This window comes from Bos grunniens, chromosome 3, assembly GCF_055505025.1.
Source record: "Bos grunniens cultivar Pamir isolate PY7600 chromosome 3, Bosgru_T2T1.0, whole genome shotgun sequence".
In the NCBI taxonomy this organism is placed as follows: domain Eukaryota; kingdom Metazoa; phylum Chordata; class Mammalia; order Artiodactyla; family Bovidae; genus Bos; species Bos grunniens.
Window position 1 is genome coordinate 36886171 of NC_141167.1, and position 17939 is coordinate 36904109.

The 17939-nt window shown below is 38.1% G+C and overlaps 1 protein-coding gene across 9 annotated transcripts in view; it reads left to right on the forward strand.

The window, feature by feature from the left end:
* The window catches only part of NFIA (nuclear factor I A), a 408138-nt gene that overhangs the window by 12866 nt on the left and 377333 nt on the right, over nucleotides 1–17939 (forward strand). The gene's annotated exons all lie outside the window — the stretch shown is intronic.

Below are 17939 nucleotides of genomic sequence, written 5' to 3' on the forward strand. Positions count from 1 at the left end.
TTTTCTTCTGGGAGTGTTTTAAACCTTCTGGAGCCTCTTGAGCCCCCTTCTAATCAAGAAGAGGTTGGAGGTAAGATTGCTATCAAATTGCTGATCATTTATAAAGAAAAAAGAATCACACTAATACAAACTTACTAACTTTGTGTTAGGAATACTTGGTGGTGTTTAAGATTGCTAAGGGAAAAAAAAACAATCCAACTCTTTAAGCAGTTGATGGAAAGGTTAATCTTAAAAGTAACCAAACCTGTATAGTGCGTGAACAAATTGAGAAACCAATATTGAAAATTGATTGAGTTGCTTTGATTCATAATAACATTCTTTATTGTTCCAAGGCTGTTTTCAAGGCATGCTTTTCCTGTGTCTGTTACAGCAGGTAGAGTAGCATTCGGGATAAAACTATTGAGGACTGGATAAAACAATGCATTTTTACTTTGTTCCTCTTGTCTTGTTTTAGACAAAAGGCTTATTGTGTTAACGTGAAAGCTCAGGTCTTGTGAAACTTGTTGACTTTTTATATGTACATATCGGTCTTGCTAGATTACCTTTATGGCAGTTACTTGAGCCAGATGGAAGAACGAAGGTTGTGGAATCCTTCCAGTAGGTTGTTTTGGGGTGCATGTATGTATGTATTTTTTGCCAAAGGGCAGAGAAGATGATACCTGTAAAAGGGAACACTCCATTGTTTTGCAAAACATTTTTAATTCTAAAAATGTGAGCAGTTTTTTAAAGAAGTCATCTGATAGCCTATTCTCTATTATTTTTCTCAATATATGTTTTAGAAAGAGAACTTTTGTTATCCATCTGTCCTTACATAAGAAACTGGAGAAATTTACTTTGCAAGCATGTCACATCATCATTTGCATTCTGTTGGCAGGGGATAGATGAGTATTTTAGAGGATGTGATCTGTAAGTGTTTCAAATATTTGGGTTTTTGAAAATGTATACTTAATTATAAGAGGTGCCTGTTGCTTTAGCCAGTTCTGGGTAGCAAAAACGAAAATGCAACATCTCCCAAATGACCTCTAAACAGGAACAAGCGGCCCTTTATTAACTCTTGGTTAACTCTATTGTTGTTACTTTGTCTACTGTAAAAGCAGAGTTAAAATTTTTTATTTTTATAAATATAAGTAGAGATTCTGCCAGGGCAAGGTGCAAAAACAGGTGTGGCTATTAGAGGTGCTTTGGGAGCACACTCTTCAAAAATCGTGTGTTTAATCTATAATATTTGGAGAAGTAAATACTTTATAAATGATAATAAATGCTCTAACGGACCAACATAGGAAATTGCAGGTGCCAACGAGTGATGCCCATCGCGGTGTGTGCGTCCTTCGAAGGTAACATCACAACGGAATACCCGTTCTACGCTTATTGGTATGAGCAGCGTCCCTTCTAAGTTTTAGGTGTAAACGTTTCCTTTAGATTCACAGAGACGCAGCCCTTCTCGCTCTCGCCGTTTCACGTTGGATTCTCTTTCACTGTTTACGGTTTTTGCCCGTTTTATGGCTCCAGATCCTTGAGCCAACACAGTTGCTGGCGGTTTCAAGGACCGGAAGGTTGATGTTGGTAAAATGGCAGGTAGAAGGTTGCTTAGGAAGAGTGAGCATCCTTATTGCTAATGAAAGATTTATTGCCAGCACCGTGGATCAGACTACCTTTCGGTTCGGTTTCCCTGCGCCTCCCAGAATCCCTCGGTTGACTGAATGCCGGCCAAGTGCAGGCCATTGGCTCTCCCTGCGCAGCCGCGGCGCCTCTGCGCGCACCGGGAAGGGTCCGAGGGATGCTCATGGCCTTTTGTCTGAAAATATCTCAAATTTGATTTCAGAGATTTAAAGGCCTGCTATTTGTGGAAGGGAAGCTGCCAGTACAAATAGGAGGTAGATCGGTCAACTCGCATACAACTGATTTGACAAGCATCTGTTATAATACTGAAGATTTGTAAACACTAAACAATGTTTTTACCTCCTTAAAAGTTTTGAGAACTTGCCAGTATTGGCAGGAGGCAGAGACTCTGAAACGTGCTTCAAGAAACTTGCCAAAACCATTGTGGCCTTTTCACCTATAGTCTCCCTCCCTCCTTTCTATTAAATGTATTTTTTTTCCTCCCAAAATGCCATTTCCCCCCTTGATTGCCACAAGAAGATTTTTTTTTCTTTCTAAAAATGCATACAATAATTATTGCTTCATGCCTCAGCCTCTTCTTTGGACGGAAGTTGAAATCTTAGAACACACATGTAAATACTGGAAGATAATGCAGAATCAGTTGTTTTTTAAAAGTGTAGAAGATGATTTTTTTAAGTTATTGAGACGCAAAATACAATACATAAACTGCATTCCTTTTTTTTTTAATTCCCTCTAAATCAAGGGGCATTAGAACTGTGAATTTTGTGGCTGATAAACAGTAACAAGTGTAATGAAATCGGAGTGATTCCAGAAGCCTGAGAATTTCATCTCGTTAAAAGTACAAAAGAGTAAAACCATTTTATGCCCAGAATTTGGTCTGTACTTGAGTCGTCCTTCCCATGTATCGCATGACATCTTGGAGATGTTATGGTATTGTGGCAAATGGTTTTCTTTGTGGGCGTGTAACAGTAAAGCTAATTTATGACTAGTCTTTACCAGATGATCTGTATCAGAATCTACAATATACCCGGCACGTGGCAAGGTCACAATTTAAGTTGTTAAGGTCATAACCTTAGCCACCAGGCATTTGACCTTTTAGATAAAGTTAACCTTTGTTCATTAGTAGGCACTCAACCGAGAACTTTCTGGAGAGTTTTTTTTTTTTTTTAAACTGCTTCTGTATAACTTCTGGTAATGTAATCAGATTCTAGAAAGATTCTCAGTTGAGTTAGTTAAATTTGGTAAGGGGTTAGATTTTTTAAGGACTCATCTCTTATATAGAGATAGGTTGCTGTATCTAGGCCATAAAATGACAGTGTGACAATTTACTTTTTATAGTTATTACCTGCTGGGGGATAGAATGAAAGCTGAGGCAGCTGTGTGGAGATGTTTAAAAACTAAAGTTAAACAAATAGAATTATGTTTAATTCAGCGAAGGCCTTTGCTAAGTTTTGAGTGGCTTTAGGCCCCAAGGCGATTAATCACAATGAGCATCTTCAGTTTTTAGCAGGTGAGGAATTTTCTAAGATTGGAAGTATTTTTAGTTGCCTTAACATTCACTTTGAAAGACAAATACAGGACAGAAGTCAGGTAGTTGCTGTAATTGTTAATTAGCCCGTGACAGAGCAAACTGAACTTTTCCCAATGGTAGCAGAGTACTTGTTAGTTTCACGGTGGAAAGTGCCCGCGTTTGCACAGTAGTGTTTTCAGTACAGTTGTTACTGATTGCTTCCATGCTCCCATCGTTGCTACCTTTACTTCGTGTTGTTCGGACCAGGAATAATATAGGTTTGCTCACTTACTGGAAGAGTTGCGGTGCCTGGGAAGCTTGGTACCTGTCCTGGAAACCTGCTGGCAGGGTTCCTGATGACCACATTACCTGTACGATATTGTTCACTTAATTATGTTGTCCTGAATGCTCATTCAAATTATTTCTGTTACTGTTAGTTTCTCCTTGATAGGCCACATATTATTCCATTTCAACAAAGAGAGACTCCCATTCAGGTGCACCGTAGTTGTATTTTGGCTTCGTGATTGCCATTCCTTCATATAGTAATAGAGGAAGCCGTGATATGCAGATAGAGCAGATGGTCATGTTGACAGATTGAGAATTCACTTCCTACTGCTTCAGAGCAGGTGTAAGATTAGGAGTGTCTGTGTAGGAGCGTGTGTGCGCTTCGTGTGCATGTGTGTGCACATCCAGGCTGCACACAGAGTGCTGGATAGAGTAGAGGGAAATGCTTTCTTTTTCTAAAAAGCGGGTACCTGAAATACAGTGTAATCATCTGTGGAAGGTTATCAGTGCATACTGAGTAGTATTCAGTTCAGTTCAGTTCAGTTGCTCAATCGTGTCCGACTCTTTGCGACCCCATGAATTATAAAAAAAATTTTAATGGATAATGTTAGATTGTTACAGTTTATAATTTTATGCTAAATTAATTGTGATGATTTTTAAATTTAAGGTAACTTACTATGTTTGTGGCAGGATTGTGTATCTAAAATATAGTTAATATGTCCTGTTAGCAGGAGCTTGTGTGTATGTATGTTTACACTCAAATCTAAGACTATACATTATAGTACCTTAATAAACTGCCTAGTAGAAATAGTTGTGTGGTTAGTTTCTTTGATTTATAATAATAAACTGTATTTGGAAAAAGAATGGGGTAAGATGATATACAGTGATATTTAATGTTAGTACCACTCTATTTCAAATTGTAACCCTAACCTTAAACCAAAGGTGGATTTTGTGGCTGATTGATGTACTGTAACTTACTGGTATATGCACAAGCTTTTAGAAGATGTCATCTTTCTACTTATCTTTTCATTCTTTAAGGGAGTTAGCCCAATCAACAAACTTGAGATTAAATATGGCTTTTATATCCTTGAGTGTTTTCTACATAACTTGAAGATTGTAGCAATATCCTCTATTTAGAATGCAGTAAAAATATTCTTTATCCTAGAATGTGGTGAGAAAGAAGTTGAAAGGCAGAGAGAGTAGAAGGAATAGGGAAAAAGGGTTGTTCTGGAGTAAAACAGAGGTCAGCTCATTTATGGCTCAGAGGTTTGAGTGTTGGTAAGAAATTTCCCAACGCTGCTGGCTTGGATTTGCCTTGTCTGCTTTTCCACCCCGTGATGGATAGCATTAATTTAAACCTATTTAGGGCTAGTGTGGGAGAAACCACAGCCTTTGTTGTGGTCACTGCTGTACACAGTAGGACTGGGTGTTTTACTTGGTTAAGGCCTCAAGCTGCTTCCAGAGGATGCAGAACAGCCTGTCGGTTTTTTAAAACTTGCACAGAAGCAGCAACAATTCTAATTGCTCACAAATGTTAATATAGATTATTAAAAACAATTTTGAGGTTAGAATAGAAGGAAAAACATAAAATACAGATTGCATTCAGTGAATGTGCTAAACACCAATTTGTTGTCATTTCAGCAATTATTTTCCCATGGTCATTTAGAGGTTAGATCTTGCTTTTAAACATAAAATTGTAAATCCTTGGGAGGTGAGGTCAGGGGAAGGAAGAAGTCAGGTGGAGGAGGAAGAGAATGAATGAACTGGCATGCTTTGTTAAGAGAAACATAAAACTATGAACTTAATTGCAAATGGAGATGCTCTAAAAAGTGTTTTGGTTTAAGTAATGACTGTAAAAGGATCCCAGGCAGTAAGACATCAGGTGGAGAATTTTATAATCCATCTCACCATCATTTTTTGCATCGTATGTTCTAGACTGAGAAACTATGTGGGGGCTTTTGGAATTTCTTTTCAGATTTTTAGAAAGAAAAGTTTTGCAAAAATTCTTTGTAGCATTTAGGGGTCCAGTTAAGGACACTGTGGCATGCATGAACTTGGAAAGGGGGCTACTGAGATAATCATTATTATTATTATTACCATTTTGCTTTTCAAGGGGGAAACTTACAGTGTTGTCAACATTTTGGCCATTTCCCACCAAGGCAACTGTTAGAAGTGATTGATCCAAACTTTAGAATTTATCAGAATTCTCTAGCTGCTGTTAAGATAGAAATGGCTTTTTTCCTAGGCATTTCCCCAACTATTAGAAATCAATACTTCTTATTTTGCTATGACAATTCCACAGGGTAAAAGTATATTTTATCTAACAGGGTTAGTCTTATTAATATTCTAGTGAAATAAACATGGCCTTTTAGCCAAAGGAATACGTTCACAAATGACAAATTGTGGCAGGTTTGGAGCAGAGGATATTTTTGCTGTTTTGTTTGTAAGAGATACTAAATGAGATAAGATTGAGATAAATTCATTTGTGCATTTGGCAAGTGTTGGTCTGTGAGATATTGCTAATCTCAACCTGAGAAATGGTTAGGATGATGGTAATAACTGGAGATTGAAGTGGTATATAGCTTTCATGTTTTTTGAGAGCTTTAAACTTATTTGTCTTCGTGTCTTTCACATATTTTCCTAGTGGTAAGTATTTTGGACCTTGATAGATTAAGAGTAGAGAGAAGGAGGGGCTTCCCTGGTGGCTCAGATGGTAAAGAATCCACCAGTGGTGTGGGAGACCTGGCTGGGTTTGATCCCTGGGTTGGGAAGATCCCCTGGAGGAGGGCCTGACAACCCACTGCAGTATTCTTCCCTGGAGAATCCACATGGATAGAGAAGCCTGGAGGGCTACAGTCCATGGGGTCGCAAAGAGCTGGACACAACTGAGTGACTAAGCACAGCACAGCACTGCACAGAAAAAGAGATGGGTGGAAGAAAGGAAGGCAGGCAAGCAGGCAGCTGGGCAAATATTAATAATAAATTTTATTCAGTGTCTGTTTTGCAGCAAGTGCAGTACTAAATTTTGTCATACATTATAGCTTTCTGTTTTTTTGTTTTTTTTTTAAACTTCATTGGAGTATTGTAAATAAGTAATACACTGTCCATTTGTACAGGTGAAAATCAAGTCTCAGAGGTGCCTAGTGACTTGTACAGAGCAAGATTAAACCCAGGCCTCCTGATTCTGTGTCCTATTCTTTTAAAAATAAAATTCAGATCCGTCTGATATCCCTTTTTACATCCTGTTGTCTGGATTTAAAGAGGGATTGGATGTCACTTAAATGGCATCACACACCTACCTTAAATCAAAGGGCAATAAAAAGTCAAAATCCAAACCCTTCCCACGGAGATATTTTACAGTGAAGTTCAGGTTTTGTCCGCAAAATGAAGCCACACTTGGTTAGAAGAGGGAGAAATGGTCTCATGCTTGTTAGTGTTGGGGTCAAAAATCTGGAATGACTTGTTCTTTCTTGTTTTTAGAATGTAGAAGTTTAGTGAATAGAAGCATTATAACACAGGTTTAAGAATTTTTTTTTTTTGGTAAGATAAAGTTAGATGAATTGATTCTAGATGTTTTGGGAATTAAAGCAACTATTATTTTAAAAATCATAATTGCATGTAATATTTTACTGGGTAGATTTTTGTACATTTTTAAATATGCACAAGATATATATATATATTTTAATTTCCTCATTAGATTTAAATGTTTTAAATTTACTTTGTTCCCAAAAGATCTTTTGTACAGTTATTTAAAAAAGCAAAAAATGGAATTTTATTAGTTAAAAAAGTAGATTTTTCATTTTAAAGACAAAGGAGAAAAATTGAAAATAGGAACAAGTTTCATGTTAATGCCCTTAAGTAACTGATGTATTTATTGATTAATTTATTTAATGCCTTTATTTTCATTTCCTTTAAACTTCAGCAGGATTAGTTCTTAATGACTTAAGTGTAAAAGTTTAGAGCCTCACTCAACATGAATTTTATAATTGTAAATAGAAAAAAGGTGATAATTATAATTTATACTATATCTGTTCATTGTATATATGAATCCTTCTAATATTTATTTAAAAAAATAAGCTGTTGAATTGAACTTACATAGAATAAAATAGAAATGTGACTTTCTTTTTAAGTTTAATTTTTTAAAAGTGCTAATAAATTTAAAAGTTAGGGTGTGGAGTATGTCATCCCAGAAAGGGAAACCTGAGGTGTGTGTTAAAAGTGATTCAATTGGAAACAAAAGAGGATTGCAATAAAAAAAATAGGGCTCACACCCCACTGTCCTCTCCATCAGGTTCCATACTGCCTACCTTTGATGTCTCTGGTGAGAGTTTCTGGTGGGACCAATAGCTTGTGAGTTTCCAAACAAAAACTGTTTTCAGAGCATATATATTCATGTATATATTTTAATGACTATTTTTGAAATGCTCTATGGGTTATAAAAGCAAGATGAAATGAAAGTAGCAATAAAACATATTTTAAAAATGAATAATATTTAGCAGTTTTGTTGGTATTTCTGTGTAGCATCTGCCATTGTCAGGCTGTTGTCTTTGTTGCTATGGTTTGGCTGATTTTATTTCCTTTTGTAATTTTGCCAGCCTGTGATTGGCTAGTGCAACAACATGTTCATGCTGTTGGGGAAGATGTATCTGTGGTGAGTCATATAGCTTTATCCGATTGGTAATTTTTGGTAGGGAAAGGTATTTGTCAGTGGATAAATAGGAACTGTGGTGCTACAACATCAATAATTCATTTAATTTTCAAAATTTGGGACCTATTACTTAATATGGGAAACTCATAACTGTTTCTTCTGTGTTATATCCCTACCTTTTTCCTCTTCCCCTATTAGAAACATTTAGAATTCTATGTGTTTTAATTTTGAAGAGATTAGTGATTTAAGTTTAAGCTCCTACATAAAGTGAATATTGTACGTATGGGATCCCATCATTGTCACTTTCAAATATTCCATTGCCTTTCACAGGAGCTGACATCACAAGTCCTTAGGTTGACAAATTCTCATCAACTTTTGTGAAAATTTTGGCTGCAAAAGGAGTAAAGTCAAAAGAGGGCCATAGACAGATGGATTTCAGTGTTGAGATGACATCAAGCCCTTCTTGTGGCATTTTTAAACATTCCAAATGAATGAGGAATGGAGATGCTTAAAGAGCTTACTGTAGAATGAGTAATTAAGATACTGTGCATCTGCATGTAAACCTTCAGCAGAGCTGTATGGGCTCAGATATAATAGCAGATTAAGAATGAAAATAGTAAACATCTTTTATGTTGAGTATAATTCATAAATATTAAACATTAAAAGTGTTGTTGATGGAAAACAGTGTATACCTGAGAGTACATTTTTAGCGTTAAGTAATTGAAAGTTAAAGATAAGTGGGTTACGGACACTTAAGATGAAGCAAGGATTTGGGATAAGAATTTGGCAGAAGCTTTCTGCATCTCTGTAGGACTGTGGCAGGATTTTTGCATGGATGCCTTGTGTATAAAAATTACCGAGTTACTAACGTTTCTGATTGATTTCTTTAGTTGGCTTTTCTCCCCTCCTTTTAAATGGTGGAGGTTCTCTTTGGGAAAGTAGTTTCAAGTAACTTCTGAGAATGAAGTCTTTGTAACTTGATGCTGTTCAACAGCACAACTATTGTTGTCTGTTCCTGTCAGGGAAAGATAGTCATTGCAATACTTTTATTGTATGGCCTCTTAATATGTGACAAGGACTTTTTATCAAGAAATCTCTTTTCTTTTACATGTACTTTTAAAAGTCCCTTACCCTTCCGACCCAATCAAGGATGACAGTGGTTTTTAAGAAGATTCAAATGAATTTTTATTATTATTTTTTCTGCTTATTTACTGTACAGACAAAAGTCTTATTTTTTAAAAAAAGGGATTCTGAAATCGTGTATTTTAGATTTTCTGTAAGATAGGAATAGAAACAAACAGAAAAGGGCCATCTCATTGGGCCCAGGATGTGTACAGATCTTGGAGAATGAGGGTATTGCAGCCTGAAATGTTAGCATTGAAGAACTAATTGTTCTGAAGGTATTTGCCCCTCATCTCAGAAAAGATGGCAAACATGCACAATGGATAAATGTAATCCTTTGTACTTTTACCACCTACATTTTTAAACTACAGTGACTCTGATTTCTCTAGAAAGGTCAGAGGTTTCAGACAGAAAGCTTTGTGATTCTTCAAAGAGAGACATTTTCAATTTTGCTATCTAAAGACTGATTATGCATAGCTTTTAACTTTATTTGCAGTTGAGCCTCAGAGGTGCTGTGCTGGGGTGGGTGATGCTGAGTAAGTGAGGCCAGGTCATGAGACAGCAGAACTGGAGGCAGACAGATAGATGGGAGAGGAGCATACATGCACATTCAGAGAGTCGCATGTTTGGCCCTTTATTACCGACACCTTTTAAAAAGTGTGAACAGAGCAGCTGTAACAGTGTGTTTTGCTTTGTGCTGGAGCATTCTGTGACAGACTCTTTAAACACTTCGGGCACTTAAAGGAGTTTACATAGCTGGGTGCCATTTCTTAGGGTTGGCTTTGTTGGTTTTCTAAATTGTGGATATGGGTTTCTTGGGTTTTATGTGGGTTGCTTTGTTTCTGCTTTGTTTTCCTTTTGGACTTCTCCAAGTTTTGGAGAATTTTTCATGTTGGGTGGTGGGGGCGATTGGAGATGGCAGATGCCTTTTGTTGTGGTTTACTCCTGTTATTCAGGAAACTGAGGTTCAGAGAGTGTTCTTAGCTCACTCAAGGTTAGGCCAATGGTAAGTGGCAGAGCCAGGATGAAAGCCAGATCTGCTAGACTAGTGTTGTTCATTTCTATGATATTTAAGTTGGTTCTTATACATTATTTTATTAGTTCTTCATGTAAATCTTACCTTTTAGATAGGGGAGCTTTTATAATTGCCTTAATGCTGCTGAGAAACAAAGAGGCTGAGAAATGTGTCCTTGGTCCATGGTTAGTAAGTGGTTAGGGCTGGTTACCAGGTCTGATCTTTCCACGGCCTGTTTTTATCTCCATGTGTTCCTGAGTATATCATTCTCCCTAAGGGCTGCTTTGGAATTTATGGATGGGCTTAAAATTGTTCTCTGGAAGTACATTATAGTGCTGAAAGCTATTGTTTTCTCTGAAGTTAAAATTTAAAAAAAAATTTTTATTTTTGGCTGTGCTGGATCTTCGTTGCTGTGCGGGTTTTTCTCTTGTTTTGTATAGTGAAGGCTACTTTCTAGTTTCAGAGTGCAGGCTTCTCGTTGCAGAGCACTGGCTCTAGGATTCTTGGGGTTCAGTAGTTGCAGCACATGGGCTCAGTAGTTGTGGCTCCCGGGCTCTAGAGCACAGGCTAAATAATTGTGGCACATGGGCTTAGTTGCCCGGTGGCATGTGGGATCTTCCTGAGCCAGGGATCGAACCAGTGTCCTTGGCATTGGTAGACAGCTTCTTTACCACTGAGCCACCAGGGATGCCCTTCTCTGAAGTTTAGAAAGTGGTGAGCAAGTAGCCTTTGTCCTGGTTTGTTAATAGATTCAGAACTTTATACTTTGAAAGAAGCTTAGAGGAAACTTTCATTTTGCAAGTCTGTGCATCCAGGAGCTCTGGAGATAGAAAATTCGTGTGTAAGTTGAGGAGCAGTTGTGGTCTGTTGTTATCGTTTGCATCAAGGTGAATGCCCTTGGTTGGTGTCGTCATAGGAGATGTATTTTGGTTGCCTCCGCTGACAGTTTCAACCTTGTCGTTGACAACTCGGTTCAGCAAACGTGTTTTGAATGCTCACTACCTATTAAGCACTGTGGTAGGTGCCAAAGATACACAACTGAAGGAAAAACTAGGAGATGAGTTGATGCCATCTTAGATGAAGTTTCCTCAGAAACTAAGATTTTAAGGTTTTCAATGTTTTAAAATTAGGATTCTCCCAACTAATAGCCCATATGTAGTTTTAAACGTTTGCAAAACCAGTAATTGATACCGCCCTTTTCCCGTAAGATTGGTCTCCATTGAGGAATTCTGTCATCTGATGACATTACTAGTAAGTGTTAAATTTTTTGTTTTCTTATGTCAGAAATATCTACATAAATGGAAAGCAAATTGAAGTAGACAGAACAGGGCACAGGTGGTTTCTATTATTTAATAGTTCACTGTAGCATGTCTTCTCTAGAGAAATCTGGTATACAAGAAACTTTTCCTTCTTTTTTTTAAGGCCCTCCTTTGAGGAACACTGAGGTATAAAATTGGAGAAGGCAATGGCACTCCACTCCAGTACTCTTGCCTGGAAAATCCCGTGGATGGAGGAGCCTGGAAGGCTGCAGTCCATGGGGTTGCTGAGGGTCGGACATGACTGAGTGATTTCACTTTCACTTTTCACTTTCATGCATTGGAGAAGGAAATGGCAACCCACTCCGGTGTTCTTGCCTGGAGAATCCCAGGGACGGGGGAGCCTGGTGGGCTGCCGTCTGTGGGGGTCGCACAGAGTCGGACATGACTGAAGTGACTTAGCAGCAGCAGAGGTATAAAACAGAGTTATAGGGAAACTAAACAGCAGGAGAAATGAAGGAGTGACCAACGAAAAGGAAGGGGAGGCCTTGAGAGCAAGTGTGGTGAATTCACGTGGCAGTTGCAGGTCGTTCCTAAAATACAGCCAAGTCCCAGAAGCACAGCCATTTACATTCTGTTTTGCTCCATCTCCGAAGAAAGTAAGTAATCTTGGGACTTTGACATGGAAGTGAGTTTTAAGTTGTCCGAAGTCTCAAACTGCTCTGCCTTTCTTTCTCTTGTGAAAAGAAAACAGGCAAGTATTAAGGGGGTCCTGTATGTGTGAGTGTGTGTTAGTGTGGTAACGGGGCAGCTGTGAGGGTCTTTTGGGAAAGTGGGTACAGATGGTGATAGGAGAGGAACTATTGCCTGTCTGGTAAATGAAGTACAAACAGCAGTGACACCAACAACAATCTGGTGGTCCCAAATATTGGAAATTTTTTGTTCTCTGTTACATCTGCTTGTTGTTTAACCTGAAAATGAAGTCTGTTTCTGCAGCCATTAATACAGGTGCTTTTCTTTATATAGTGCACAGAACAAATGATTCGTTCAGTAATTATTTTTCAAAAGGCACGTGAGAATGGCATGAGATTGTCATAGAAATTCATTCTGAACACTGTAAATAAAAATGCTTTGGATTAGTCATAGTGACATAGGGTACATCGTGGAACTCAAGACAGATTTCTTTGACGGTCAGGGTGAGAAGTGAGGCAAAGATAGAGTTCACGGAATGTTAGCAGTTCATTTCTTCCAGGGAAAATCATGTTGACGTCAGATGAAACAAACCCCTTGGATACAGATATCAGGATTTACTTGATGAGTTTAGGAATATCTGATGTTTTTTAAGAGTGTCTTATTTCCAAATAATAAAAGTTTTGACACCTTTGAACATTTTTCCATTTTTGCTACTAATCTTTAGACTCTCCCTGTCTCTCTTCTCTTTCCGTGCCCACACTTTACTTACTTGTAATCCTGGATGGCATTTTTTCAGATCTGGCCTTAATTCTGTTTTCTTTGGTTTCCCTTTTTTTTTTTTTTTTCATGAGATGTGAATAAAACTGAACACGTTAATGATAAACAATGCTCATTAATGCTATATATTTTAAATTATATGTATTCAGGAGAATTATGAGTCTATATTTGTGAGTCAATATAATACTCTTTGCTGTTGTTTAATCACTTATTTAGAGGAAAATTGTTTCAAGGGATTCTCACTGTCTAAGTCCGACATCTGGAAAAAGGATTGCTCATCTTTAAATTTGGAATGAGTCCCCAGTCGCAGATTCCCACCAGGGTGATGTTTCAGTAAACTCTGATGTCTTAGCCTTGGATTCTTGAGCTTTCGGAGGCAGGGGCTGAACTCTGAGAAGGGAATTCAGGACTTAAGGAACTTAGTGTTATGGAGTGACTTATGCTTGTGACAAGGCCCCTTTCAAAATGCTGTGCATTATTGAAGGTTCTTGCTAAGCTGCTAAGCCACTTCAGTCGTGTCCGACTCTGTGCGACTCCATAGACGGCAGCCCACCAGGCTCCCCCGTCCCTGGGATTCTCCAGGCAAGAACACTGGAGTGGGTTGCCATTTCCTTCTTCAATGCATGAAAGTGAAAAGTGAAAGTGAAGTCGCTCAGTCGTATCCGACTCTTAGTGACCCGATGGACTGCAGCCCACCAGGCTCCTCCGTCCATGGGATTTTCCAGGCAAGAGTACTGGAGTGGGGTGCCATTGCCTTCTCCGATTGAAGGTTCTTATTTGTTATCAAAACAATAAATGTAGTGTTTAAATAAGGACAGGGTGTATTGAGACAAATGTGGGATAATTAACACAAGTAAATTACCTTTCTGGATTGAGTGAACCAGTGGACACGACTAACCTTGAAACTGGAGAGAGCACATGCAAAGACATAAATGAGAATTTTAGTGCACAGAACATATAGGGGCAACCTGTTTCTCTGCCAGGTCTTTACCCACTATACACACACACACACGTATGTGCACATATATACACATACGCACGTGAGTGCATGCTTGCTCAGTTGTGTCTGACTCTTTACAATCCTATGGACCGTAGCTTGCCAGACTCCTTTCTCCCTAGGGTTTTCCAGACAGGAACACTGGAATGGGTTGCCAATTCAGAATAAATAAATTATAATTCTGACAGTAAAGCTTTGGTGATATTGGACTTATTTATAAAAATTATATAGGCTATTTGTTTTTCTGTCTAGCTTTTACCACAACTGTTTTCCTAGGAAAAATGCTTTGGAGGTGATAGAGTAGTATAGCCATTGCTGCACTGTGTATGTGAAGAAATCCGTTTCTATATTATAGCAACAGGGATTTATCAAGTACCTACTGTGTGCTAGCTACTCTGATAGGAGAGGGAGAAAGGATTTTAATTCCATGCTGTTAAATTTGTGAAGAGCACAATCTTGATTAAAAAGGGAATCCTCTCCTCAGGATGAACACACATATTTTCTGGTTTTGAATCACAGACAGTCCTGTTCTACAGGGAAAGTGTCTGTCAATCATAGCCTTATCTCTCGTGAGCATTTGCAGGTTTGTTTGTCTATCCTCGCTGAATAGGATAGATTTTGGCATGGTTACTTCTCCTAAGTTGGGAGAGGCCAAGGGCAGTAGTGGTAGAAAAGGTAAAGATCCAAATTAAGGAGCTGGGTCCAATTATATACGATGAACTCACACGTCCCCCCGCTCCTGTCCAATACTTTACTCTCATTAAAACTGGTAGACCAATTTCATTAGCTCCAAAATGCACCAGCGTATGTAAATCTTCTTTGTTTAATTGGAGACCTATTGATTGTAGGTAACATAAGCCTCTCTAAGGGAAACAGAACCCAACTGAAGATAAGAGTTTCTTCCCCCCAACACATACAGCATTCACAATTTTATTTCTCTAGGCATGTTCATTATCAAAACCATTCCACTGCAGACTTTCCCAGAAAGTGTTTCTGTCTGGCCCTGTTTTCATATCTAAAAGCTCCTACTGGTTTCAGCAAAGGATAATGGAGGGATTTTGATGGAATATGCATTTCTTTTTTTTTAACTAAAACTTTAATAATAGAAAAACATAAAATCATATAAAAAATAATTTGCTTTAAAGAGGCTGGGGGAAAAAAATAAATAAAGAGACCGGGAATAAGTCTTCTTTTGTGTTTTCCTGGACTGCTAAAAGGGACCAAATTCTGACTGCCTTCTTTGGTGAGCAACACCAGCAATATTCCAGTGAGGAATGGAAACTAGAATGTACTTTTCCCCTTAACATTCTAATTGGATCTCAGAGTTACAGAGAGGATAGTGTACCAACCTGCACTTTGCAATGTGATATAAAGTGTGGGATTTTCCCAGTGTGCTTCAGAGGACTGGGGTATCTTATAAATGTTTAAACTATAATGAGAAAATGTGCATTTACTTATATATGTTCCTGCAATTCCACTTTATTTCTGAAGTGTAAGATTCAGGTCAAGGTCAATGTAGGGCTAGCTGCTTACAGGGAAGTAGGAATCTTGGGAAGGAGAAATATCTGTTTAAATACTGTATTCATACAGTAACTCAAAAATTATCTTTAAATGACAAAAAGTAAGGCGTCAGGTAAACATCTCTATTTTTTTCCTTTCTTAAAATTATGCTAAACTTACGTTTAATGTTAAGACCTTGAATTATAAGAAGCACTCTAATTTTTCTATTCCTTAAAGTACTATTGATCTCTAAAGGAGATATTTAATAAGTGAAATTATAGCATCTAGGGAAAAAAATTCTTCTTTTCTGATTTTGTAAGGTAGTCGATGCTGCCTCGCAATACACTCCTGGCCTTTCTTGTAGTGGTCATTTTCTTTCTTTCTCCTGTGTAGCTGCTTGAACACCTCCCAGCGGGTGAGGAGTGTTTGTTCAGGTGGCACAGAGTAGAGAGATCTTGACTGGTAGAGAGTAACTTAATATCAGCCACTATAATGCCTATCAGTGAAATTCTAGCTCATTTAATTATTACTTAATTCTCTGATTATTTTTTGTATCTGAGAGAAGATGATTGTCTTCGCTCTGGGGAAGTATGGATGGCTAGATGTTGCTCTTGCAGTTTCTTAATTCACTATACCTGGTAAGGTGTTTTGAGCCAGAACACCTTTTTAAAGAATGGGGTATCTATGTACCTACAAAAATGATGAAATTCTGACTGGACCTGTGATGAAATAGGGAATCCTCATGTTCAGTTCATCTTTCAGTACTGGATGCCACTCATGTTTGGTCAGATTTCTAAAAAATTTGTTTTGGAGATCATTCATAGGAACTCAGGTCTATAACCAGGTATTGAATGTTTATCATTGGTAGGAAGCTTTGTATTCATTTATCATTTCCTTTCTGCCAAACCACAAAAATCCCACCTTGTTGATCTTTTCTCATATATGTGATATATGATGTGTGTGTGTGTGTGAGAGAGAGGCTGTGTAGCTCTTTACAGCAAGCCTGTATCATCATCCTTTCTTAACCTCTTTCTAGGAATAGAGATTTCTTTGAAACCAAGCATAATCGAGAAATGAAATAAATTGTTAAAAGACTGAATGATGCATTTGAAGTCAAACAGACATGTGGATTATCTGCTGTTTCGATCTGTCCATCCGGAAGTTCCCTCCATGATCACTGTACCCTCAATTTTTGTATGGGAATTGGAGATTAGATGTAAAATACAAATTATTCACACTAGTCAAGTAAAAAGGAATGAAGATTTTTTTTTTCTAATTTGACTACTCATATATTTTCTTGGAGGAAAAAGCATTATGAAAATAATCCAAAATAGACACTCAAATGTATTTCTTTTAAACTTGTTTCAGACCTGTTGCTGGAGGTTCTAGGATATTGCAAAAAATCCTTTTAATAAACATTACTGGTTTGATTTCTTACTGACTTTCACTACTTTTCAATGTGAAAATATGTGGAATTTATGACACATGATAGTGAAGACCTAGCTACCCACTACCCAACTCAAGGAAGAGTCCACTAGCAATACCTTGTATTTACTTCCATGTTCCCTAAAAATAACCCCCTGAAATCCCCCCATTATCATGAGGATTGTGTTTATCAATCCCCTCCCTTAGAAGAAAGGTTTTTATCACCAGTGTGTACTAAATATATTTCAGTTTTGGCTTGTTACTAAATTTCATAAAGAGTAAAATATACCTATATGGCACTTCTTTGGTGGCTCAGACAGTAAAGAATCCGCCTGTAATGTGGGAGACCCAGCTTTGATCCCTTGGTCAGGAAGATCCCCCGGGGAAGGGCAGGGCAACCCACTCTAGTATTCTTGACTGGAGAATTCCATGGACAGAGGAGCCTGGTGGGCTATAATCATGGGGTGGAAGAGAGTCAGACATGACTGAGCGACTTTCCACTTTCACTTTATACACACACACATACATACATACATTGGTGCTTCTGGAAATTGCATTTTCACTCAACATTATGTTTCTAATATAATGTTTCTAATGTCCTGTTGTTAAAGGGTGATCTGTATAGAGAGTTGATCCTTGAACAACACGGGTTTGACCCATACCAGGGCCACTTAGAGCTGCAGTCCATGGGATTGCGAAGAGTTGGACACGACTTCCCTTTCACTTTTCACTTTCATGCATTGGATAAGGAAATGGCAACCCACTCCAGTGTTCTTGCCTGGAGAATCCCAGGGATAGGGGACCCTGGTGGGCTGCTGTCTATGGGGTTGCACAGACTCGGACACGACTGAAGCGACGCAGCAGCAGCAGCAGGGCCACTTATATGCGATTTTTAAAAAATAAATAAGTATTTCAGTACTACATGATCCAAGGGGGTTGAACCCAAGATGTGGAACTGTGGACATGGAGGGCTGACTTTCAAGTTTTATACAGATTTTCAGCTGTGTGGGGGTCAGTGCCTCTATCCCTGTGTTGTTCCGAGGTCAACTGTACTATGATTTCTTCTTCTTTTTCTTGTATAACATGCCACT